Here is a 25597-nt window from a genome sequence, read left to right as displayed (position 1 = left end):
TTTTCGTGTGTATAGAAAAATCAGCAGCTGTTTTAACGCAGAAAGCGGCTCCCATAAACAGTATACTCAATACCAACGTGTATCTAATGCCAAAGTAAAATGCAGTTAAAAAACACAGGAGATTCTGCAGTTGTTGGAAATACAGAGAAGCACACACATACAAAATGCTGGAGGAACTCTGCAGTTCAGGCAGCAACTAAGCAGCGGAGTACACAGTCTAGGCATGCTGAAGGGGCTCGGCCTAAGCATTGTCTATTTATTCCTCTTCACATTTTCTGCCTCATCTGTTGATTTCCACTAGTATGTTGCAGAAATTAACCACCTTTTTTTCCGGTCAACCAGTTTCCAAATGTTTCTGATCTTTCTTTTGTAGCCACATCCAGCTGGTCTGATTCCTCCTCCTCCTGGTAAACTCTAGACCCCATCTCTCTCTGGAGCCCCAAAGCCCTGATTCAATCTGGCAACTCGTCGGTTTCTGACTCTGCTCCATCGAAGATTCACTCGCTAGTCTGCTGTCAGACTTTAGAGGTGCATTGTGTTACGAGGCCGCAGGTTCGTTCACTCTGAGTGTCGCTTAAAGTGCCTGAGTGAGGCGGGGCTGTGACGTCAGACACAAGCTGCGGCAGCCTGAGGGAGCGGGAGCGGTAGAGGGAGAGGGAGACAAGCTGTAGGAACTTCAGCGTGTGACTGCTATAGGCTGCAACTCTTCCATGCCCAAAAGGTTGGATTGATCTGATCATCGGCACGCAGTGCACAACGGATGTGTGACTGTCACTTCGGATAATCCATATGTGTGGATTTGCTGGAGTGTCCTGTGGTATCACTTTTGTAGATAGATAGATACTTTATTCATCCCCATGGGGAAATTCAACATTTTTTCCAATGTCCCATACACTTATTGTAGCAAAACTAATTACATACAATACTTAACTTGTCGGCCCTTACGTGGAATCGGGGTGTTCTGTGGTAACCACTTGAAGACGATATTCCTGTCACTGTCGCCTGGTGATATTTCCAAGTGGATTTCGGAACTAATCGACGGATAAGATCTTCAGCGACTGTTATTTCGTTTACCCAGCGTGGAATGTGTGTGGAATTCTTCGTAATTGCCTTCTCTCTACATGTTCGTGTGGATTTACAAATCTCTCCTCTCTCTCACTTAGTCCGTGGATTACTGAACTTTTCCACTTTACCATCTGAAGACTTTAAGCATTGTTTCCCAAGCTTGATAGTTTGGGAGCTAAATATGCGCATTACACTGTTAACTTCTTTTTATTTCCTTTAATCTTTTATATTTGGAGTAGATACTGTTACGTACCCCGTCACAGGTCAAAGAACCAGCAGAAATAGAAAACACCGTGGAGTCTGGTATTGCTATAAACTAATGCTATTTATTAGTAACTACACGATACAGCAATATAAATGCAGATATATCAAACAGGTTAGCAATGATTATGTGTGTGTGTGTGTGTGTGTGTGTGTGTGTGTGTGTGTGTGTGTGTGTGTGTGTGTGTGTGTGTGTGTGTGTGTGTGTGTGTGTGTGTGTGTGTGGAAATAGGAAAGCCAAGTTCTTCACGCCTCGGGGTGAATGGATACCATCTTACGGTGATGAGTGAAGTTCAGATAGATAGATAGATACTTTATTCATCCCCATGGGGAAATTCAACTTTTTTCCAATGTCCCATACACTTGTTGTAGCAAAACTAATTACATACAATACTTAACTCAGTAAAAATATGATATGCATCTAAATCACTATCTCAAAAAGCATTAATAATAGCTTTTAAAAAGTTCTTAAGTCCTGGCGGTAGAATTGTAAAGCCTAATGGCATTGGGGAGTATTGACCTCTTCATCCTGTCTGAGGAGCATTGCATCGATAGTAACCTGTCGCTGAAACTGCTTCTCTGTCTCTGGATGGTGCTATGTAGAGGATGTTCAGAGTTATCCATAATTGACCGTAGCCTACTCAGCGCCCTTCGCTCAGCTACCGATGTTAAACTCTCCAGTACTTTGCCCACGACAGAGCCCGCCTTCCTTACCAGCTTATTAAGACGTGAGGCGTCCCTCTTCTTAATGCTTCCTCCCCAACACACCACCACAAAGAAGAGGGCGCTCTCCACAACTGACCTATAGAACATCTTCAGCATCTCACTACAGACATTGAATGACGGTTCGGTTCGAGGGATTGAGTCGAGTAGTGATGGACTGAGAGAGACGGAGAGTATTGAGTCTTCAGGTAAGCTGACGCCGTCGATAGTCCCGTCGTCCTCTGAAATCGTTTGGAAGTCACCGACTGTGACCACTACAAACGGGACCGTTCTTCTGTGGTGGAGTTATTAACCCAGGCGAGGGATGGGCACACGAATAACTCCCCACCAGTCACAGCCTTTTCACACTGCGAGAGCCACTGATCGATGCTCCTGATCGATCTTCCAAAGTCCACCTTTTTCTGTGGACACAACAAAGCTCATTCTGTGTCCAAAACCATGTGTCTGGAGGTCTATCAGCGGACCTCCTACTTATCTCTCCGTGCTGAGCCCCAGCTGTCCATCAAACAGTTCCTCCCTTCTCTCTCTGTAAGAACACAGAAGCTGACAGTGTCCTTGTAAAAGTGTAAACAAGCTTGCAGAGAAACCATCTCTCTCCCCCCCTCTCTCTCTCTCTCTCTCTCTCTCTCTCTCTCTCTCTCTCTCTCTCTCTCTCTCTCTCTCTCTCTCTCTCTCCCTCCCTCCCCCCCCCCCACCTCTCCCTCTCTCCAACAAGGTGTTCGGTGTTGAACAACAACTCCTTCTCTCTTTTCAAAAACACAGTTCATAAGGGTAATTCAGGACCCCGTCACAATACGCATAAAGATAGTGGTTTTGACATCGAAACCAGACTCCATTAGTGATCTGTTGCTGGTGGTACGTAACAATTGCAACGACCCAGCTGTCTGAGGCACAGTCCTTTAAAATTGGTGAAAATGACCCAAAACGTTGAAAAGAGCGGGGAAGAAGGAGTTTAACCAACTTCGTCCGGAGCCCTTAAGAACGTCACAACCACAGTGAGCTCATCGTCTTATTCAGCCCGGAGAAAATCATGCAGGAAATTCATGCAGGTGTATAAGATGATGAGAGGCATTGGTCGTATGGATAGCCAGAGGCTTTTCCCAGGGCAGAAACGGCTAACGCGAGGGGGAATAGGTTTAAGCTGCTTGGAAGTAGATACAGAGGAGATATCAGAGCTAAGTTTTTTAAGCCAAGCGTGGTGGGTGTGTGGGATGCACTGACAGCAACAGTGATAGAGCCGGATACAATAGGGTCTTTTAAGAGACTCTTAGATAGGTACATGGAGCTTTGGAAAATAGAGGGCTATTATGCGGCAGGGTAATTCTAAGCAGTTTCTAGAGTAAGTTACATGATTGGCACAACATTGTGGACCAAAGCGTCTGTAATGTGTTGTAGATTTCTATGATTCTATGAAATTCAAGGGAAATCTGTTATGAGTGATGAACAGATCTGATGGACAATGGGGTGCAGAGTTAACCATCCTCCCCCCCCCCCCGAGAAACACGAACTATTACTGTTGCTATGCTGACCATGAGAAAGAGACGAAAAACAGGCAAGAACATTTGCTACAGATAAGAGAGGGGAGAGAGACTGTTGATTTACTGTATTATGACTTCTGCAAGGGTTATTTATCTTCTACTATTTTGCTCATAAACATTCCTCAGTGGACTGAAGGAGTGGCCTGATTTGATGGACACAGTCATTCAGGATTGATGGATAGCTGAGTCCCCGTTAGTAGGGATAAAAGACAGGTCTGGAGAGGCACCCTTCAGACACGCCAGTGGACACTGATTGAGTGCCGGGACCCACAAGAAAGGTGGGGGGCTTCGAAGACCGAACCAGAAAGTCGGTCATTAAGGCTATCAGTGTAAAAGCAGGGCCGGAGGTGGTTTGTGTGCGTGTCCACACATGCCAGAGTGATGAATCCACCCCAGAAGAACGGTCTGGCTGAAGGACAGAGGGGTCATAACTGAATGACCACAACGGTACGACGGATTAAGAAAGCAAAGGAAGGTTTGGCTGCTGTAGCTGTTACATCTCGCTCGCTCTCTCTCTCTCTCTCTCTCTCTCTCTCTTTCTCTCCAATGATTATTGTAATCATTACAATAATCAATACAACAACCATAACTACATCAGCACTCATGAACTGAACTGAATTTTATACTTTTCTATGACAATTCATTTACCCCTAGACATCGATAGAGCTTTTGAGGTCAAAAGTCGGGAAGTTGTGTTGCGGTGGTTATCAGCCTGCGGTCGTACTGTGACTGTTTCTTTAAGAGCGCCGGCGTGAGGAGGCGGGACGATGACGTCAGTCACAGGCTGACAGCGCTGACTGTGGACTGAACCATGAGAGAGAGAGAGAGCGATCTGCAGACAGGCAGTCGGCCAGTCTAAAGAAAAAGAGAGACTGGAAAAGCTGATCGCTTCAGTTAGTCGCAGCTGAGGCTTGGAACTCTCCTATGCCCACAAGAGTGGGTTGATCATCGGTACACGGAACCACAACGAATGTGTGTGGCTGTCACTTCGTATAATCCATAGGAGTGGATTGTGGACTATCTTGTGTTAACCCTTGCCTGGGTATGTTGTGTGGTAACCCCTGGAAGACGGTATTCCTGTGACAGGTCACTTTCGCTGATAACTCGTATGTGGACGGATTCAACGGATAAGAACTTCGTCGACGGTTATTTTGATGTAACGGCCTTTTCTCTGCGTTTCATCCTGGATTACAAATATCTCTCTCCCATCATTTATTCCGTGGATTTCTGAACTTTCCTACTTTACCATCTCAAGACTCTGAGCTTTGTTCCCTCATGCTCGATAGTCTGGGAGCAATATTTACACATATATACAGTTAACACTGCTAACTTTCCTTTATTTCGTTAAGTTACTATGTTATAAGTAGAGACCAATAAAGAGAGTGGTATTAACATCAAAACCAGACTCCAGTGTGAACTCTATTGCTGCTGGTTCGTTTCTAAAACGTTACGGTTCGTAACACAGTTTTATAAAACTAGTTAGACCACATCTGGAGTGTCTCATACAGTTCTGGTTGCCCCCATTCTCGGAAGGATGTCGGGGCTTTGGAGAGGGCGGGGAAGAGGTTTACCAGGATATTGCGTGGATTAGAGAGCAAGAGCTATAACGAGAGGTTGGATGAACACAAAGTACACTGCTGATGCTGTGGTCAAATCAACACGTACACACACGCTGGAGGAACTCAGGACTGACGAAGGGCCTCGGCCCGAAACGTTGACTGCTCGTTTCGACGGATGCTGCCCGTCTGGTTGGACAGATTTGTGTTGTTTTCTCCAGAGCGGCGCAGGCTCGGGTGAGACTGGATGGATGTTTTTCAGATTACGAGAGGAGTAGACCGAGTGGACAGACAATATATTTTTCCTGGGGATTGAAATGTCTAATACATTTAATGTGAGAGGAGATGTGAGCGGCAACTTTGCTTCGTTCCACAGAGTGGTGGGTAACTGGACATCTGTCTGGGGGTCACGAGATCCAGTTTAACCCCCCCCCCCCATTAAACCGCAGGAGGGCAGTTGTGGAGAGCGCCCTCTTCTTTGTGGTGGCGTGTTGGGGAGGAAGCATTAAGAAGAGGGACGCCTCACGTCTTAATAAGCTGGTAAGGAAGGCGGGCTCTGTCGTGGGCAAAGTACTGGAGAGTTTAACATCGGTAGCTGAGCGAAGGGCGCTGAGTAGGTTACGGTCAATTATGGATAACTCTGAACATCCTCTACATAGCACCATCCAGAGACAGAGAAGCAGTTTCAGCGACAGGTTACTATCGATGCAATGCTCCTCAGACAGGATGAAGAGGTCAATACTCCCCAATGCCATTAGGCTTTACAATTCAACCGCCAGGACTTAAGAACTTTTTAAAAGCTATTATTAATGCTTTTTGAGATAGTGATTTAGATGCATATCATATTTTTTTTTACTGAGTTAAGTATTGTATGTAATTAGTTTTGCTACAACAAGTGTATGGGACATTGGAAAAAAGTTGAATTTCCCCATGGGGATGAATAAAGTATCTATCTATCTATTTATCGCGCATCCGTTTCTGAGGCCCCGCCCTCTTGATGACGTACAGCAAACTTCGCGCATGCTCACTGTCTCCGGGTGTGTGGTCTTTTCCCTAACGCTCAGTGCTGAAGTCTGCGGGATCGAGAAAGGCTTCGCGTCTTCTATATTGGGGAGCTGGGGATCTGGATTACTGTCTCCGGGCTGAAGATATCACTTTTCTATTTGTGAGTATTGAGACCGATCCCGAGCGGGGAGATCCGATGTTGGCCGTGAGCCCCGAACTGAGCGCCAGTAACTCATTTATTTTCCAGTTATATGGGCTCGGCAAAAATGTGCCGACTTCACTTAATCTGCATTGAACGATTCAAACCAGGAGCACAGGCTGTCTGTTTGCGCACAGTTGAAATAGGAGACCCACGAACAGGTCACGTGAGGCTGTGTGCCGGAGATCTGCCCCGCCCTCCGCTTTGTGACGCAAGATCACGTGGCGTGTTGATAACAAGGTTGACATGAGTAATGTTAGGAATGATCGGCTTTATGTATGAGGAGCATTTGATTGTTTTGGACCTGTGCTCAATGGAGTTCAGAGGGACGGTGGGGGTGGTGGAGGGATGTATGGTTAAGTAAACCTACAGAATACTGAAAAGCCTGGATACAGTGGACATGGAGAGGATGTTTCCATTAGACGGAGAGTCTGTGATCTGACAGCATGGTCTCAGAATAAAAATGCTTCCTGTTAAAATTCAGTTGAGATAAGAAAAGAAAAGAAAAGTTAAAATCTTTTGGCCAAAAGTGTCTGAAGTGTGGAATTTGTTGCCGCAGAGTTTGGTTGAGGCTGCCGTTTGGATATATTTATGACGGAGATTAATACATTCAAGATTGCTAAGTAGCTACAGGGTTACAGTAGGAAGGCAAGAATATGGTGTTGGAATAAAAATCAACCATAGCTGAATGATGGAGCAGATCAGATGGATTGAATCATCTGATTCTGTTCCTTATGTCTTACCATGATTGAATGATGGCTCCTTCTTATCATGTTCAAAATGGCGCCGCAGATGGCGGCCTCGGTGCCGAGCTCTCTGGCTTTTTGTGTGTTTTTGTGTCTTTTTATTGTTTTTGTTCAAGCGGATCCAGTCATATTCAGCAGGGATGAGCTCCTGAACACCCGGCCCTACTGCGGTCACTTTGCTGAACAGTTAATTGCCGGTTAACTGTCGGCTAACTATTACTTGGATTGCACTACCTGTATGTATAATCTATATTTTCATTTATATTTATCATTATTATTGTTATGAGCAGAGAGACAACATCTGCCGGAAGTAAATTCCTTGTATGTGCATAGGTACTTGGCGATTAAAGTCTGATTCTGATTCTGATTCTGATATCGTTTTGTGACGTGTTTGGGACAATAAAAGATTGCTCACTGAGATCATTACTGTATATTTGCCTTCAATATTTAAATTTCAGTGAGTTTTGTTCTTTATAACATTAAGCAGAAATGTTTGGTTCTCTTTTTTGTTGTTAATGTGCATCATTATCTTTCAATTTAAAGTTAGACCTGCAGTGAGAGACTTATTGGAAGAAAAACCCCAACTGGAAGCAGACCACGAACAGCAACAAGTGAACCAACGTGAGGATTGAGAGCATCAACTGGAGAGAACCCAACTGGCTCGGAGATTCCAGTGATTCTGTCAGTAGAAAGTTTGGTGAGTCTCATTCACTCAAACACTGGTCCTTTAGACATTACATACCTGTACAGTGGAAGGTAGGAATTAGCTGGAGTGAGACTGAACATGCCCCGAAGTACCAGTTATGCCTCTGTCAGACCCAGTTGCAATCAGTCCAGGTCTGGTAATGTGCTTCCAGCAGCCCAGCCCTTTGAAACCACTCCCATTCTGTGGAAGTCGAATCTGGATAAAGTCACTGAGAGGCTGTATAAGTACAAACTCTTTATTCCAAGCATCGGGCTTACTCAGTTAGTCGCTCAAACAGGCACAGTCGATGACTGTTCCTGCCCAATCCACTAACTGACTAACAATTCCCCTTACACCACAGATATATCCGTTCAGATACCCCCCACACAAGACAGGTTGGAGCTAAAGTTATTTACTACATGACAGGCTGGAGCCCCTAAAGACAGATTAGAAAACAGTCATAATAGATAGATAGATAGATACTTTATTCATCCCCATGGGGAAATTCCACTTTTTTCCAATGTCCCATACACTTGTTGTAGCAAAACTAATTACACACACAGCTTGCACACACAGAACAGACTGAAGCTGTCCTATCTCTACATGTGAATGTGCAAGGAGATAGGCATCCTGAAACCCTAACTAGTTGCCCTCAAGAAGAAATATGGCTCAGCACATCGGTTGAGCCAATCTGTTGATCATCAGCAGTTTCTTGCAGAAAAACAGGCTGCTATTTTTTAATAAAGTGTTAACCCTTTTACACACTTTATCATTCCCTCCTTTTGATCATTACATGATCAACAAAGCAGTAATTTTTTGCAGGGAAAGTAATCAGGTATAACATTGACTTATCAGTGGGAAAAAAACAGCGTACAGCAGTATTTATAACAATGATATGGACAACTATTAGGCCATAATGCAATATCCTGCTCCACGTATTATTGAACAGACCTTCAAATGCCACCATTTTGACCCTTCAGTGAACCGGTGTAAATCCTGCCCTAGTTTCTTGATGCTGTCAATCTCCTTGGCAGTGTGCTTGGAGAGGGATGTAACGTTAGTAGACTCATCACGGACATAGGCGCAGCATTCTGTGTCAATAATAGCACAGGTTCCCCCTTTCACAGCTGGGATAAAATCTAAAGCCATACAATTCTGTAGGACTGTTTGCCAGATTGCAATCATTTCAGTACATATTTCTGTAACTTGGGCCTGTGTTTCTGTCAGAGCCCCTGCAGTGTTGTGGCCAGCTCCTCAAGTGCTGTAGCCAAATTGATTATCTCTCGTGAATTCCTGGCTACTCCATAGCAGAGAAAAGCAATCATCCAAAAGCACTCAATCTCAGTTATTCCTCTCCGCTGCTGGGCACCTGCAAGTAAGGCCAGGATGCATGTTTCCCAGTGTAGGAAGTTCCATTTGATGGGAACTTGAGATACCATCCCTCAAAACACTGACAGCCACAGTCATCTCTGACTGGACCACAGTTCCTCACTCTCTTCCCCAGGTGTTATTTGAGAAAGCCCAAGCTGAGAGTTCCTCACTCTGGTTGAGCAGGATTACTGACATTGGAATCATAGTCTTACCATGCTGTGGAATTTCAGCACCATCCCAGCAGGCCCCTAGTTCTGCCTGTTTGGCATAGGTGTGACAGAGAGACAGAAAGGTGTTAACATGGGGGCCCCCGGATGTTGTTTGAGCAATAAGACAAAACACAAACACCACTAGCAACGAATACATTTTCCTTAAGTCTGAGAGAGCCCTTCTACGCAGTTCCTTCTGTAACACACAGCCGTGGGAGTGGTCAGTAACACCTCATATGGTCCTCCCCACCGAGGTCCGAGTTTCCCTCGATCCCAGTTCTTGATCAGGACAAAATTGCCAGGTTCTATGGTGGGATTGTCACTCCTCTCTGCGGGGTAGTTCTCTTCCTTGTAAGCCTGTCGTACCTGTGAATGTGATGCTTGGAAAATTTTGGTTAGTTGGCATACATATTTCCCAATCTCTTCCCTTCGGTTATGCATCCAATTTTGCTGGTAGACTTTCTGGGAGCAATGGTACACAAGGTCTTAGTCGCCAGGGTGTCCTCATGGGCCGCCTATAAATGATTTCAGCTGGTGACAACCCTGTTTTCCCCTGTGGGGTAACCCTCATGTGGAATCGGGCTAATGGTCGGACCTTCAACCAAGTGAGTCCAGTCTCCGCTGTTAGTCTGGCCAGTTTACTCTTCAGAGTCCCATTGGCTCTTTTCACTCTGCCAGCGGCCCGTGGGTGGTGTACACAGTGGAATTGTTCCTTGATAGCTAGTTCGTTACGTACCCCTTCGTTTACTTTCACCACAAAGTGTGGGCCATTGTGAGAGCTCAGAATTATTTCCCGTAATAATATCTTCATAGCTGTCATAGCAGTATTACTGGTCGTTGGAATAGCTTCAATCCACCTACTAAGCAGATAATAACTAAGCAGTATCTATAGCAATGTATTCTAGGCAATTCAACTTGTAAACACAAAAAGGTCCACCTGGCAAGGGAGACATACCCGGTGTGCAGGGTACAGGTTACCAACCATTCCCTCCTTTCCCAGGTGTGTACAATTGTGTATATAATCGACCAATATTGGTAAAAATTGTGTAGGAACACAAACCTGTCCCGCTGGGTAATCCAAAAAGCTAGGTTGGGTTCTTTCTGGCATCCCATCTGGGACCACAATTTGCGCTCCTCCTCAGAGACGTCCCCCTGAAAAGTACGTACCTCCCTCATGTCTGGCAAACCTATTCTGCTTAAGTCACAGAGGGTTGCTTGACAGGAACCCGAGGGGACTACAACTACCGAGGATTGTGCCGCACTTTTCACTGTCTCATCCACTAAAACATTGCATTTAGTGACTCAGTCGGACATGTGGGTGTGGGCTGCTCATTTAATAACAACCAAAACGCGAGGTAGCTGTAGAGCGGTGAGTAAGTTGTTTACAAAGGTGGCATTACTAATGGGGTGGCCAGAGGAAGTCAGGAATCCCCATGTTCCCAGAGATCCCCGTAGTCATGTACAATTCCAAATGCATAACAGAGTCTGTATAAACGTTCCCACTTTAGTCTGTTGCTGGGATACAGGCACGAGTCAGAGCAAACAGCTCAGCCTTCTGGGCGGAGACAGCTGCTTCAAAAGAGGCCTGCTCAATTACTTCACTGTCCGTCACTATCGCATCGTTTCCCTGCTAGATCCACAAAAGAGCTTCCATCCTCATAAAATGTTGCCTCAGGCTTGAGGGGATATTGAGGAAGGGATGGGAGAGTCTGTCCTTCTTTCATGGTGATCTGGATGGGGGGCAGTTGGTGCTGTCAACTTCATTGTCTGAAATTGAGCAGAGATTATGTGCAATGTCTTGGGTTCAGTCAATATTAAAAGATTGTCTTACCAGATGTCCTGTCTTCACCTCAGACTCCTTCCAGTATCGGAGTTGGCCCGCGGCCAAGTGTTGCCAGTCTCCCTTGTTGCTGGAGGCTTGTTTCGTCAGGGTGTAGGCAAGGAACCCTAGGCTCTTGGACTTGAACCCAGGGCAAACCCTAACGATGGTATGGGGAGCCACCAGTCCTGTCTGTCGCCAAGGGAAATCTGGAACTTCGGCCAGTAATGCACTGCCCTCTTTTCCTTAATCCTGTCCAATCACCATGACTGGGAACTTCTGTCCCTCGAGGGGTGCATGATATTGGCTTTCCTCAGTTGAGCACTCCGTAGGGTCATAGCACAGAGTCACGTAGGGGTCGGCCGCTGGCAGAAGGGGTTCAAACGCGGTGGAGTCCAGATTAAGTGCCCACCACTGGGGATTCGGAAACTGGGGAAGCTGTCGGTTGTTCACCTGTCACAGGGTGACAGCATTGTCTGTCTCTCCTTTCCCCCTGTCCTCCACAATTAGCTCCTTTGTTTTTGTGACAATGAGGGAGAGTTTGTTTTCTTGATACCAGATAACAATCACAGCACGGAAACAGGCCATCTCGGCCCTCCTAGTCCATGCCGAACTCTTAATCTCACCTAGTCCCACCTACCCGCACAGCCCATAACCCTCCACTCCTTTCCTGTCCATATACCTATCCAATTTTACCTTAAATGACACAACTGAACTGGCCTCTACTACTTATACAGGAAGCTCATTCCACACAGCTATCACTCTCTGAGTAAAGAAATACCCCCTCGTGTTTCCCCTAAACTTTTGCCCCCTAACTCTCAAATCATGTCCTCTCGTTTGAATCTCCCCTACTCTCAATGGAAACAGCCTATTCACGTCAACTCTATCTATCCCTCTCAAAATTTTAAATACCTCGATCAAATCCCCCCTCAACCTTCTACGCTCCAATGAATAGAGACCTAACTTGTTCAACCTTTCTCTGTAACTTAAGTGCTGAAACCCAGGTAACATCCTAGTAAGTCATCTCTGCACTCTCTCTAATTTATTGATATCTTTCCTATAATTCGGTGACCAGAACTGTACACAATATTCCAAATTTGGCCTTACCAGTGCCTTGTACAATTTTAACATTACATCCCAACTTCTGTACTCAATGCTCTGATTTATAAAGGCCAGCGTTCCAAAAGCCTTCTTCACCACCGTATCTACATGAGACGCCACCTTCAGGGAACTATTCACTGTTATTCCTAGATCTCCCTGTTCCACTGCATTCCTCAATGCCCTACCATTTACCCTGTATGTTCTATTTGGATTATTCCTGCCAAAATGTAGAACCTCACAATTCTCAGCATTAAACTCCATCTGCCAACATTCAGCCCATTCTTCTAACCGGCATAAATCTCCCTGCAAGCTTTGAAAACCCACCTCATTATCCACAACACCTCCTACCTTAGCATCATCGGCATACTTATTAATCCAATTTACCACCCCATCATCCAGATCATTTATTTATATTACAAACTACATTGGGCCCAAAACAGATCCCTGAGGCACTCCGCTAGTCACCGGCCTCCATCCCAATAAACAATTATCCACCACTACTCTCTGGCATCTCCCATCTAGCCACTGTTGAATCCATTTTATTACTCCAGCATTAATACCTAACGACTGAACCTTCTTAACTAACCTTCCATGTGGAACTTTGTCAAAGGCCTTGCTGAAGTCCATATAGACTACATCCATTGCCTTACCCTCGTCAACATTCCTCGTAACTTCTTCAAAAAATTCAATAAGGTTTGTCAAACATGACCTTCCACGCACAAATCCATGCTGGCTACTCCTAATCAGATCCTGTCTATCCAGATAATTATAAATACTATCTCTAAGAATACTTTCCATTAATTTATTCACCACTGATGTCCAACTGACAGGTCTATAATTGCCAGGCTTACTTCTAGAACCCTTTTTAAACAATGGAACCACAGGAGCAATACGCCAATCCTCCGGCACAATCCACATTTCTAATGACACCTGAAAGATCTCCGTCAGAGCTCCTGCTATCTCTACACAAACTTCAGATGTTATCTCTACACATACCAGTCAGATGTTGTTCAGACTTCAGACAGAGTCAGCAATCAAATGGTTGAGCATGGTGCGATGAATGTGCTGAGCTCCATATGTGACAATGCAAGAAGCATCGTAGGAAAGCCAGATGAGTTCAGGAAAGGGAATTTGTAGATATCCTTGGGATGTGGTGGCACCCAACAGTCTGAGGGATTCAGGGGAACAAATTTGTAGAGAGATTGCAGACCATGCCAAGAAACAAAAGTTGATTCAGTAAGTGATTTTAACTTTCCATGTGTTGACTGGGACTCCCATACTGTAAAAGGACTAGATAGGATAGAGTTTGTCAAATATGCCCTTAATCGGTACGTAAAATTCCCGATGTAGAAGTGTGCAATAAGCTGTTAGGCAATGATCAGGGCTGGTGACAGAAATTAGTGATCATAATGCCATGAAATTCAAAATAAAGATGGAAAAAGAGAGGTCTGGACCATGAGTTTAGATTCTAAATTGGAGAGAGGTCAATTTTGATGGTATCAGAAAGGATCTGACAGGTGTGGTTTGGGACAGGCTGTTTTCTGACAAAGGAGTACTTTGTAAGTGGGAGGCCTTCAAAAGTGAAATTTTGAGGGTGTAGAGTTTCTATGTGCCTAACAATGTAAAAGTTGAAATGTAACTGGTGCAGGGAACCTTGGCTTTCAGGAGACATTGAAGCCCTGGATATTTTGTTCCTTTAAATGCCTCAGACATTTGGGTGCTACCAAGACTCATAAATCATCATCCATGTTCTGAGCTCATCTGAACTTTTTCTTTCATTGTTGTCTGTTGGTTTCTAGCTTCCCAATAGCTTTTGCATTTTTGTTTGCCCTCTCTTTGGCTTTTATGTTGGCTTTGGCTCCTCATTCCAGCCACGGTTGTGTCCTCCTGCCTTTCCAATGCTTCCATTTCTTTGGGATGTATCGATCACTCAGCTCCCGAATTGCTCCCAGAAACTCCAGCCATTGCTGCTCCATTGTCACTCCAACCTTTTCCCTTCCAAACAAGTTTGTCCAGCTTCTCTGTCATAGAATCATGGAGATGATCAATATGGAAACAGGCCATTTGGCCCATCTAGTCAATGCCAAAAAACCATTTAAGCTGTCTATTGCAACTACCTGCACCGAGACCATCGCCCTCCATACCCCTGCCATCCAGGCTTCCTTCAAAACCTCTTTGAAATGGTGAAACCAAGCTCATATTCACCACATGCTGACATGTCATTCCACACTCTCACGACCATTTCAGTAAAGAGTTTTTCCAAATGTTCTCATTAAATTTTCACCTTCCCCACTTACCCATGACCTCTGGTTGACATCCCACCCAACCTCAGTGGAAAAAGCTGCTTGTATTTACCCTATCTATACCCTCATAATCTTGTATACTTCTAACAATTTCCCAAAGCAATGTATAATTTCCTTGTTTATGTTTAGAGCCTTTTTTACGTGTATAAGATGATGAGGAGCATTGATCGTGTGGATAGCCAGAGGTTTATTCCCAGGGCTGAAATGGCTAATACGAGGGGGCATAGTTTTATGGTGCTTGGAAATAGATACAGAGGGGATGTCAGGGGTAAGATTTTTACCCAGAGAGTGGTGGGTGCGTGGAATGCACTGCAGGCTATTTGTGTGAGGGTATTTCAGTTACTGTGGGGCCAGGAGCCCGTGCTGCTCAGTGGGAACAGGGACCAATACCAATGGCGAGAGTCAAACTGAGCCAGGTCACAGATTGGAGATGGCAGAGATGCCCCATTCTTATAGAGACAGGAAGAGCATCAGAGAGTTTGATGGTCATTCCAGATACCAGCACTGTGCCCAGTTAGATGATTTCTCTCTCCAACTTGGGTTGAACTTCACTGTAAGAGTGTGATGCCAGATCACACCTTGACAACTCAAGTGATCTCATATGAAAAGTTGCCCTACACACATTGATGGATTTTGTAAATCTTTTTACAGGCTAAAAACAAGGAATTTATCTACGGGAATCTCGAACACAACACGCCAATTTTGCTGTCTCTGTCCAGATATTTAATAAGTGGAGCAAGGGATTCACTTGATCATCCTTCCTGCTCAGGCTGTGGGGAGGGATTCACTTGGTCATCTGACCCACTGGCACAGCGGTCATTTTACACAGGGGAGAGGCTGTTCATCTGCTGAGACTGTGAGAATGGATTCAGTGGGTCTTCTCAACTGAATGTACATCAGCAAGTTCACACTGGACAAGGCCATTCACCTGTTCTGTGGGTGAGAAGGGATTCAGTTGTCTTCCCACCTGTGGACACACCAGTCAGTTCATACTGGGCAGAGGCTGGTCATCTGCTGAAGTTGTGGGGCAGGATTCACTCGGTCTTCTGACCTAATGGCTCACCAGCAAGTTCACACTGGGGAGAGGCCGTTCACCTGCTCGGAATGTGGGAAGGGATTCACCTACTCATCCCAACTGAAGATACATCAGCGAGTTCACACTGGGGAGAGGCCATTCACCTGCTCAGACTGTGGGAAGGGATTCACACAATTAGCTGGCCTACAAGCACACCAGTCAGTTCACACTGGGGAGAGGTCGTTTACTTGCTCAGACTGTGGGAAGGGATTCACTTCGTCATCACAACTGAAGGTACATCAGCGAGTTCACACTGGGGAGAGGCCGTTCAACTGCTCAGACTGTGGGAAGGGATTCACACAGTTAGCTAACCTACAAGCACACCAGTCAGTTCACACTGGAGAGTGGCCATTCACCTGCTTAGAATGTGGGAAGGGGTTCATTCGGTCATCTCAACTGAAGGTACACCTGTCAGTTCACTCTGGAGAGAGGCCATTCACCTGCTCAAACTGTGGGAAGGGATTCACTTTGTCATCTCAACTGAAGGTACATCAGCGAGTTCACACTGGAGAGAGGCCATTCACAGTTATCTGGCCTGCAAGCACACCAGTCAGTTCACACTGGGGAGAGGCCGTTCAACTGCTCAGACTGTGGGAAGGGATTCACAAAGTTATCTAGCCTGCAAGCACACCAGTCAGTTCACACTGGCAAGAGGCCGTTCACCTGCTCAGACTGTGGGAAGGGATTCACTCTGTCATCTTGCCTACTGACACACCAGTCAGTTCACACTGGAGAGTGGCCATTCACCTGCTCAGACTGTGGGAAGGGATTCACTCGGTCATCTCAACTGAAGGTACATCAGCGAGTTCACACTGGGGAGAGGCCATTCACCTGCTTGGACTGTGGGAAGGGATTCACTTCGTCATCTCAACTGAAGGTCCATCAGCGAGTTCACACTGGGGAGAGGCCATTCACCTGCTCAGACTGTGGGAAGGGATTCACACAGTTAGCTACCCTACAAGCACACCATTTAGTTCACACTGGGGAGAGGCCGTTCACCTGCACATTCTGTGGGAAGGGATTCACTCAATCATCTCAATTGAAGGTACATGAGCGAATTCACACAGGGGAGAGGCCATTCACCTGCTCAGACTGTGGGAAGGGATTCACGCGGTCATCTCGCCTACTGACACACCAGTCAGTTCACACTGGGGAGAGGCCGTTCTCCTCCTGTTAATGTGGGAATGTATTCACTCAGTCATCTAAACTTATGTAACTCTCACTCCGGCTAGCAGCTTAATATAGGGGGTGATAGCCCCCTAGCTCGGCCAAATGTGGGTGGATGCTGTGCCGTGTCCCCTGTTACAAATCAATACCCCAAAATAACAAACAGTACACAATATGTGATTCATAATTCTTACTTTGACTATAGGGTTAGTAAAGTAAATAAAAAAACAGGGCCCATTCTCCCCATTTGTGGCTTCTCATCTCTCCCCAGAAAAAGCCCATGAAATTCTCACATCCAGACTCACAAGAAAGAACATTTCTGTCATTGGATAGCCCAGCACTCCAAAACCCTGTTATCTCTAGTTGTAACTTTGACATTGCTGCTACAGAGAAACCACTACCTCAGCAGTGAAGCATTACAGAGAGGCCATTACATCAGCAGTGAAACCTTACAGCGTGTTACACTTACGACACACTACCGGGTTCACACTGGGGAGAAAGTTTCAATAAGCTGCATGCTGGATATTTGTCCATCACCGTTGCTGAATGCAATTTCGAGAGTGATTGTCGGTGCTGAACTCTGCAATTATTGCTGCTGCTCACCAGGCATGGGAGGAGTTTCTTCTGCTGCATATTCACCTTTAATGAGACTAGATCTGTGACAAAGATCTATAGGTCAGTTGTGGAGAGCGCCCTCTTCTTTGTGGTGGCGTGTTGGGGAGGAAACATTAAGAAGAGGGACGCCTCACGTCTTAATAAGCTGGTAAGGAAGGCGGGCTCTGTCGTGGGCAAAGTACTGGAGAGTTTAACATCGGTAGCTGAGCGAAGGGCGCTGAGTAGGCTACGGTCAATTATGGATAACTCTGAACATCCTCTACATAGCACCATCCAGAGACAGAGAAGCAGTTTCAGCGACAGGTTACTATCGAGGCAATGCTCCTCAGACAGGATGAAGAGGTCAATACTCCCCAATGCCATTAGGCTTTACAATTCTATCGCCAGGACTTAAGAACTTTTTTTTAAAAAGCTATTATTAATGCTTTTTGAGATAGTGATTTAGATGCATATCATATTCTTTACTGAGTTAAGTATTGTATGTAATTAGTTTTGCTACAATAAGTGTATGGGACATTGGAAAAAAAGTTGAATTTCCTCATGGGGATGAATAAAGTATCTATCTATCTATCTATCTATCAAATGAATCAGCTCTATTTTAATCACTGTCTCCCGTACTTAGTGAATTTATAACACACCTAGTATACAGTAGAGAGTCAACTCAGGCCGGCTGAACACTGCCAGTGATTCTGTTACACAACAGATCTTTCAAATCCTCCCCTGTTGTTCACCTCTCACTCTCCCTGGGATGAGGTCCAAATAGTCACCACTGTGTGGGCAAAGAGGTTTCCCTTGAATTTTCTGCAGACTGAAGAAGTGGAGCTGACTGCACATCTGTCTGAGATGTTTTTTGCCCCTCTAATCTCTGGGCTGAGGAAGAATGACATTGGGAGTTAACCTCCTTAATCACGACTCATGTCCACATTATGGGTCACTTTCCCCACTTCTAAAGTGTTGTTAGCGAACACCACTGTCCTCTAAAGACTGAAAGCAGAGTGGGAAACCATCAATTGGATTTTCAACGAAGCTGGGTCAGAAACCAGAGGCGAGTCTGCACAGAGCAGAGTTTGGGGCTCTAAACGATGGTCGAGGTAAGAACGTATGATGAGGAGAAGGGATTCAGCAGCGGGGCATGGCAACGAATGACATTTGGAAGCAGATTAACAGAGAAAGTAATTAGGTTATCTGACTGATGACACAAACACTACCTGTGGTGAGGTGCTCCACTGGTTGAGGAACACGTGTGTTGGGAATGGTTTTATCTATTGGGGGAGTTGTTCCTGCTTGTTTATCCTGTAATATAACCAGATGGATTGACCTATCTGAAATAATGTATTGATGATCATATAATTTGTAAGATTTTGACTCTAAAACTGGATCAGGCTTGAATTTATGGTGCCTTCATGAGGTGATGGAGGGCATTCGTGAGTTTGTGTTTTAAAGCAAGATTTTGGTGAATGATATTTGCCACTTGATTGTACCTTTGTAAGTAATCAGATTGAGTTAAACTGCTGCAGGATCCTGGAAAGTGTTGGATTTTGTCTGGTTTCACTTGGCCTTTTCTGCACTTACTGCCTTGTTTGTTTATATTTCAAGTATTCTGCATTTTTTTTCTTTTGTTAACTACTTTGTCCTGTATTTGGACGCTAATTGGCAGACGAAATAATTTGGTTATCTGACTGATGAACAATGCCTGTGGTGGAGGCACATGTGTGTTTTGAGAATGGTTATACCTATTGAGGGAGTTATTCCTGCTTGTTTATCCTGTAATATTATATCCAAATGGTTATTTGAGATGATCCTATCTGAAATAATGTATTGATTATCATATAAATTGGTGGATTATGTCCTTAACTGAATCAGGCTTGAATTTAGGGTGCCTTAATGAAGTTACCGTGGTCATTCATCCATTTGTATTTTAAAGCAAGATTTTGGTGAATGATATTTGCCACTTGATTGTACCTGCGTAAGTAATCAGATTGAGTTAAACTGCTGCAGGATCCTGGAATGTGTTGGACTGTGTCTGGTTTCTCTTGGCCTTTTCTGCACTTAGTGCCTTGTTTGTTTGTATTTCATGAAGTTTTGATTTGTTTTACTTTTGTTACCCACCTCGTCCTGTATTTCCGCAAGGAACTCCTCTGTTTTTGGGAAGAGGTCTCCAACACTCAGTTAGGTGCTCGATGCTTCCTTGTCACCATCTTATCTGCTCAGATCATTGGGATGTCTCCCATGGAGGGTCATACTCATTTCACTGGTTAATGTTTTCTTCCAGAGTGATGATTTATTTTTCTGAACCAGCTTCTCATTTAAGTTTTCTGGTCTGTATTTCTTATCATAATTGCATATACACACATGGAGTCTGTTCAGTTCCTCCGCCATATCCTTATCTCCATTTACAATTTCTCCAGCATCATTTTCTTTTGGTCCTATATCTACTCTCACCTGTCTTTTACTCTTTATATACTTGAAAAAGCTTTTAGTATCCTTTTTGATATTATTTGCTATCTTTCTTTCATAGTTCTTCTTTTCTCTATTAATTACCTTCATACTTTCCTTTCATAAGTTTTTTAAAAAACTTCCCAATCCTCTGTCTTCACACTAAGTTTTGCTTCCTTGTATGCCCTCTGCTTTGCTTTTACTTTGACTTTGACTTCTCTTGTCAGCCACGGTTACATCCTTTATCCATTCGAAAACTTCTTTTTCTTTGGAATATATCTGTCTTGCACTTTCCTCACTTCTTGCATAAACTCCAGCCACTGCTGCTCTGCCGTCCTTCCTGCTAGTGTCCCTTTCCAGTCAACCTTGGCCAGTTCCTCTCTCATGCCACTGTAATTTCCTTTACTCCACTGAAATATCGACACATCTGATTTCGGCTTCTCTTTCTCAAATTTCACAGTGAACTCAATCATGTTGTCATCAATAAGGGTTCCTTCACTTCCATCTCTCTAATTACCTCTGGTTCATTACACAATACCCAATCCAGTACAGACGATCCCCTAGTGGGCTCAACAACAAGCTGTTCTAAAAAGCCGTCTCGTAGACATTCTAGAAATTCTCTCTCTTGAGATCCATTGCCGACCTGATTTTCCCAATCCACTCTTCCAGTAGCGATCTGATTTTCCCAATGATTTTCCTTGATTTTGACCCCTTGTCAAAATGTCTGCTACTGTGAATAGATCATCGAGTAAAAGACGACCTGATTTCCAAAAGGCATAAAGTTAGAGATGACACATTTCTTTAATATTTAAGGAAGATTACATTTTTATTTCATTCTATTACAGTTTGAAAATAACAAAAAAAGGAAAAAGGCCAGAAGCAAATGTTTGGGTGTCCTACATGTTCAGTAGCACCCCCTTTGGCAAGTATCGCAGCTTGTAGACACTTTTTGTAGCCAGCCAAGAGTCTTTCAATTCTTGTTTGGGCAAATTTCTGGGTTCAGACATTAGTAGCAATGTACTTACTGTGGAAATTACAAATCACAATATTACTAGAATCACAAAGCCAAGCAGCAATGAAACAGGCCCATCAGCCCTTCTAGTCCATGCCGACCTGTTTTTGTTGTTACTGCCTAGTTCCAGCTACCTGCACCAGAGCCTCCATACACCTCCCATCCACGTCCTCACCCAAATTCCTCTTTAGTGTTTAAATCAAAACCACATCCTCCACTTCCACTGGCAGCTCATTCCACACTCTCACCAACATCTGAGTGAAGAATTCCCCTTCAGATTCCCCGAAAATAATTCACTTTCACCCTGAACATATGTCCAATGTCAGGGTGAGAGGGAGGACGGGGCAGAGAGGGAAGACAGTAAGGGGAGGGGTGGTCGAGTGCGGAGAGGGAAACAGAGCGAAGTGTTTATACTTAATATTTTTGAGAAAAACTAATTGTTTGAACTTGCTGCAAACCTACTCTCCATATCCTGTATATTCTTAACCAGATTATTGATCGAGATGACAAGTAGCAATGGTTGATGTTCAAAGTAAATTTTATTATCAGAGTACATAAATTTTATATAGTCACATACCACATAAAACCCTGATATAGTTTTTCCTACAGGAACACTTAGCAAATCTTTAGAATAATAACAGGATCAATGAAAGATCAAGTAGAGCACAGAATTCAATCAAATGTGCAAATGCAAATATAATTAAATATCAATGAATAATGACAGCAATGGGGTGTAACCCTGGGGAACCTCACTAGGCCCGGGCCTCGAGTCCAATAAACAGCCTCCCACCATCACTCTCTGCTTCCTACCATCAGGACAACTGTGCATCCAGTGAGCCAGCTCTCCCTGGATCCCGTGTGATCTGACTTTCCACAGCAACTTACCATGTGAACCTTATCAAAGGCCTCACTGATGCCCATATCGGCCCAGATCCTGGGACAGAGGTGTCACCGATCAGAGGGCATGGATTTAAGCGTAGGATGGAGAGGTTTAGAGGGATCTGAGGAAGAGACTTTTCACTCAGAGGGCAGCTGAAATCTGGAACACACGTCCCGAGGTGGTGGTGGAGGCAGGTCCCTTCACAACATTTACGAAGAGGATGAGCATTGAAACTGCCGAGATACAGTCGGCTATGAACCAAGTGCTGATAAGTGGGACCAATTGAGACAGTGAGTGGATGGTCAGAACAGGTATGGTTGGCCAAAGGCCTGTTTCCGTGCTGTGTGATCCACCACTCCGGACATGCTAAATTAACGATGGTGGCACCGCAAGGCATTGATTTCAAAACTCCACACCCCTCTCCAACCTGAAATAAACCTGACTGAACCCCTTTGTCACCACTGTGAGTATCAGTTTCTGTCAAGGTAGCATAGAGATTGGTCACTTCTGCTAAACAACTGGCAATTGATGAAGTTTCTGTGTCTTCTTCCATTAATGTCGCTGCCTTACAGCAAAACTAACCCTCTCACTGTATCAGAATCAGTGATTAAATCAGACCCCAAATACTGTGCTTTCATCCCTGCACGTTATAACTGGAACCATCTCACTGAGGGTCTGATGGAGACATGTGATCACATCTCCCCTGCTTCTGACATTTCAAATACCCTCAGAATGGTTTTCTGATTCAGTCTAAAGGTTATGGTACATTCAGCTCGTCCTCAGACCTGACAAACCATGTCTTCCCACAGCTGGTTCCACCTGTTGGTGTGTCCTCTTTCCTCCACCTCCAGGGAAGCTGCATCTCCACACAAACTCCTCACTTGAGACGACTGTCTGTACCCGTGACACAGGAATTCACATCTCCGTCACTCTCCTGATACCGTGTCTGACCTGCTCACCTCTGGGTACACTCCCTGGGTACAAGCTTCTTCCTCAGTCACCATCTGTGAAATTATATAAAAACACAATTACTGTAAAACGATTTATCAGACAGCTCCTGTACCCCTCCACCCCAGACGATTGTTTGCTGACTAAAACGCTCTCTCTTCAGGCCCTTCACTATTCCCTTTCCCCTTGCAAACTCCAGATATGCCAGCTGATCTGAACCCACTGTGAGGACATTTATATCTCAGAGGAGGATGTAGAAACCCGTGTTGTTCTCTGATACAGAGGTCACTAACACCCCACCGCCATCCCAATCTGCACCAACAGCCCATGACGCTGACAGCTCTTCCAGACACTGGGGCTTTGTAACAAACACCATGGTAACAGCAAGATTAGACAGTAATTCATTTGAAAAGAGAATTGCTGCTTCCTGAAAGGACACGCGAGTGTCCGATACAACGGAGCAAATCCTTCCCCGTTCACAACTTTATTTGACCCGGGTCACGGAACGTCCGATCATCCCACTTTCTCACAACAGCAGCCCCACCCCCCATCCCCCCCGACTACAGTCCACCCATAACTTCTACCCACACACACACAAACAGATCCCCTTCACCCCAAACCCCTCCGAGCCTGGGAACCACAACTAACTGATCCCACAGCCCGGGCTCGGGCGCAAAGCTAAAACCGGGGCTGCGGGACCGGAGAGCCCGGAGCCTCCAGCCGTCCGGCAGAGCTCGTTCCCGGCACTTTTCATAGAAACATAGAAAACCTACAGCACGATACAGGCCCTTCGGCCCACAAAGTTGTGTTTCCACGCCAACCGGCCCCTGGTTTCCACAAACCCGAGATCAGACCCTTCTTCACGGACGCCTGAACAGAAGAACCGCCGGCGACAGCTCCAGTCGGCACTGCGCCTGCGTTTAGCAGGAGGTTCTGGGCTGCACCAGCCGTGGCCGGAGGTCCCTACAGAGGGAGCAGTGGACGGAGTCGGGAGGGACAACGGAGAGGTAAATCACAAACACGACAAAGTCTGCAGATGCTGGAAATTCAGAGCAACACAAACAAAACGCTGGCGGAACTCAGCCGGCCGGGCAGCATCTATTAGAGAGAAAAATCACACTCCCACTCCACCCCCGCATAAAACAATGCAATCAGAGGTTTATGATCATTTTCAACATCAAAAGATTGCCCTGACACAAACTGATGAAATGCCTCACAAAGAAACATAATGCTGAGCAATTCTTTTTCAATCTGGGCACAACGTGTTTCTGGATCAGATAATGAACGAGTTGCATCCGCCACTTGTAGCCATTCCTTATCATGTTATGATCATTTTCAACATCAATAGATTCCCCAGAGGGAATCGGAATAAAAATGTTTGGACACCAGGAAGTCCCGCTCGGAGCGGATAGTCCAAAGGTTAATTTATTATCAAAGCAGATATCCGTAAACAATTCTTGAGATTTTTTTCTTCTCCAGAAAACCACGAAACAAAGAAAGAGCATGAAAGTCGTTCACAGAGAAAAATCAAACTCCCACCTCAACCCCGGCATCAAAAAGACAGCATCCCGATCATCAAACCCCCAAAACCCACCCCTCCCGCACAAAGGGAACAATATCATCGACAGCCCCCCCCCAAAAAAAAAATTCACAGGTGAAGTGTCGCCTCACCTAGAAGGATGTTTGGACCTAGAAGGATGTTTGGACAACGGAGAGAGTTCGGCCGTCCGGCCCTTTCACTGTGACACCCCGAGCTCCACATCAAATCCGTCCAAACGAATCTGGGTGAACTTTAATGACCAATAAATATAATTCCTCTCAGCGATCAGCTGTCTGAATGATCCCCTGACTCTGAGAGGAAGTCTATGGTCCACACTGTCAGGGTGTTGAGTTTACCAGGAGACAAAGACTGCAGGGACGAGAGGTTTTCTGTTGACTAATACACTGTGTGTGGACCCCGCTGGCAATTCTGGTGTTGTGACCCGAATCGAGACAAACACCATGCTGCCCACTCCACCAACAACACGGCACAGCCGGACACATAACAGGGGACTTTACATCCCACAACACTGGATTCCGTGATGAAACCCGTGATTAATGTTGTTGTCCCACTGAGAAGTCCATTAAGGTGCTTTTCAATCCCAGCCTCTCCCACAGGTGATGTCACACAGCTCCTCCCCCCACGCGCGACTGACGTCACATATGGACTCCCCACACCGGGATCTGCCCTCATGTGCGCGGTGTCTTACGTCACCCACGCGCTGCTGTGCTCGAGCTTTATCGGTTGAACGGCTGAGCTAATAATCACGTGACCAGCCCCTCCCGCACCGCTGTCAACAGAGGATTCAGGAGCTGCGCTATTCCCATTGGTGCGAAGCGATGTCAATCACAGGTTACAACCATTCGCGGAGGCGGACAAGCCGAGTGGGCGTTACCCCGCTGAGTTGGTCTCCCGCTCGAGCGCCGACCGCCTCCTCAGAGCGGAGAAAACCTCAAAGTAAATGTCCGCTTTCTGATTTATTTCCATTTCCCTCCGAGGGAAGTTGGGACGTTTGTGAAGCGTCTCCTGCGGCCGGAATCTGATGTATCGCTGAGAGGTAGGAGGAGACCGCTCGGCCCGTCGGTTTGATGCCGGTTCCCCGGGGAGAGAGGGAGAGGGAAGATTTTATTGAAAGGATGAAGATGGTGAGAGAGGGGGCGGACAGGATGTTTGTCCCGGTGGGGACAGGAGGGGCTCATCTGTGGAAATGTCTGAGCCCACGGTGGTGTCGAGCAGAGGGATTCACCACATTGGGGGCAAACATTGGCAGACTGTTGCCCTGCAAGCGGGGACAACTGTCCGGGCAAAGTGACAATTATTTGTGCTTTGTTGAGATTGTACCT

At 45.5% G+C, this 25597-nt stretch overlaps 1 protein-coding gene and 1 long non-coding RNA gene across 3 annotated transcripts in view; one reads left to right on the top strand and one right to left on the bottom strand.

The window, feature by feature from the left end:
• LOC140721392 (uncharacterized) overlaps positions 1 to 25597 on the bottom strand; it is a 1266977-nt gene that overhangs the window by 555613 nt on the left and 685767 nt on the right. The window lies entirely within an intron of this gene.
• LOC140721395 (uncharacterized) lies at positions 6191 to 24308 on the top strand. 2 transcript variants are annotated; one of them, XR_012097380.1, is made up of 3 exons: positions 6191 to 6308; positions 7637 to 7790; positions 24194 to 24308. It is a non-coding gene; the product is annotated as an uncharacterized lncRNA (long non-coding RNA). The 2 variants fall into 2 exon arrangements; XR_012097379.1 differs by lacking the exon at positions 24194 to 24308 and adding an exon at positions 15233 to 15809.

Source organism: Hemitrygon akajei, unplaced genomic scaffold (assembly GCF_048418815.1).
Source record: "Hemitrygon akajei unplaced genomic scaffold, sHemAka1.3 Scf000054, whole genome shotgun sequence".
NCBI classification, from domain to species: Eukaryota; Metazoa; Chordata; class Chondrichthyes; order Myliobatiformes; family Dasyatidae; genus Hemitrygon; species Hemitrygon akajei.
The sequence above is the reverse complement of the archived record's forward strand: the minus strand, read 5'-3'. Positions and strand labels throughout refer to the sequence as shown.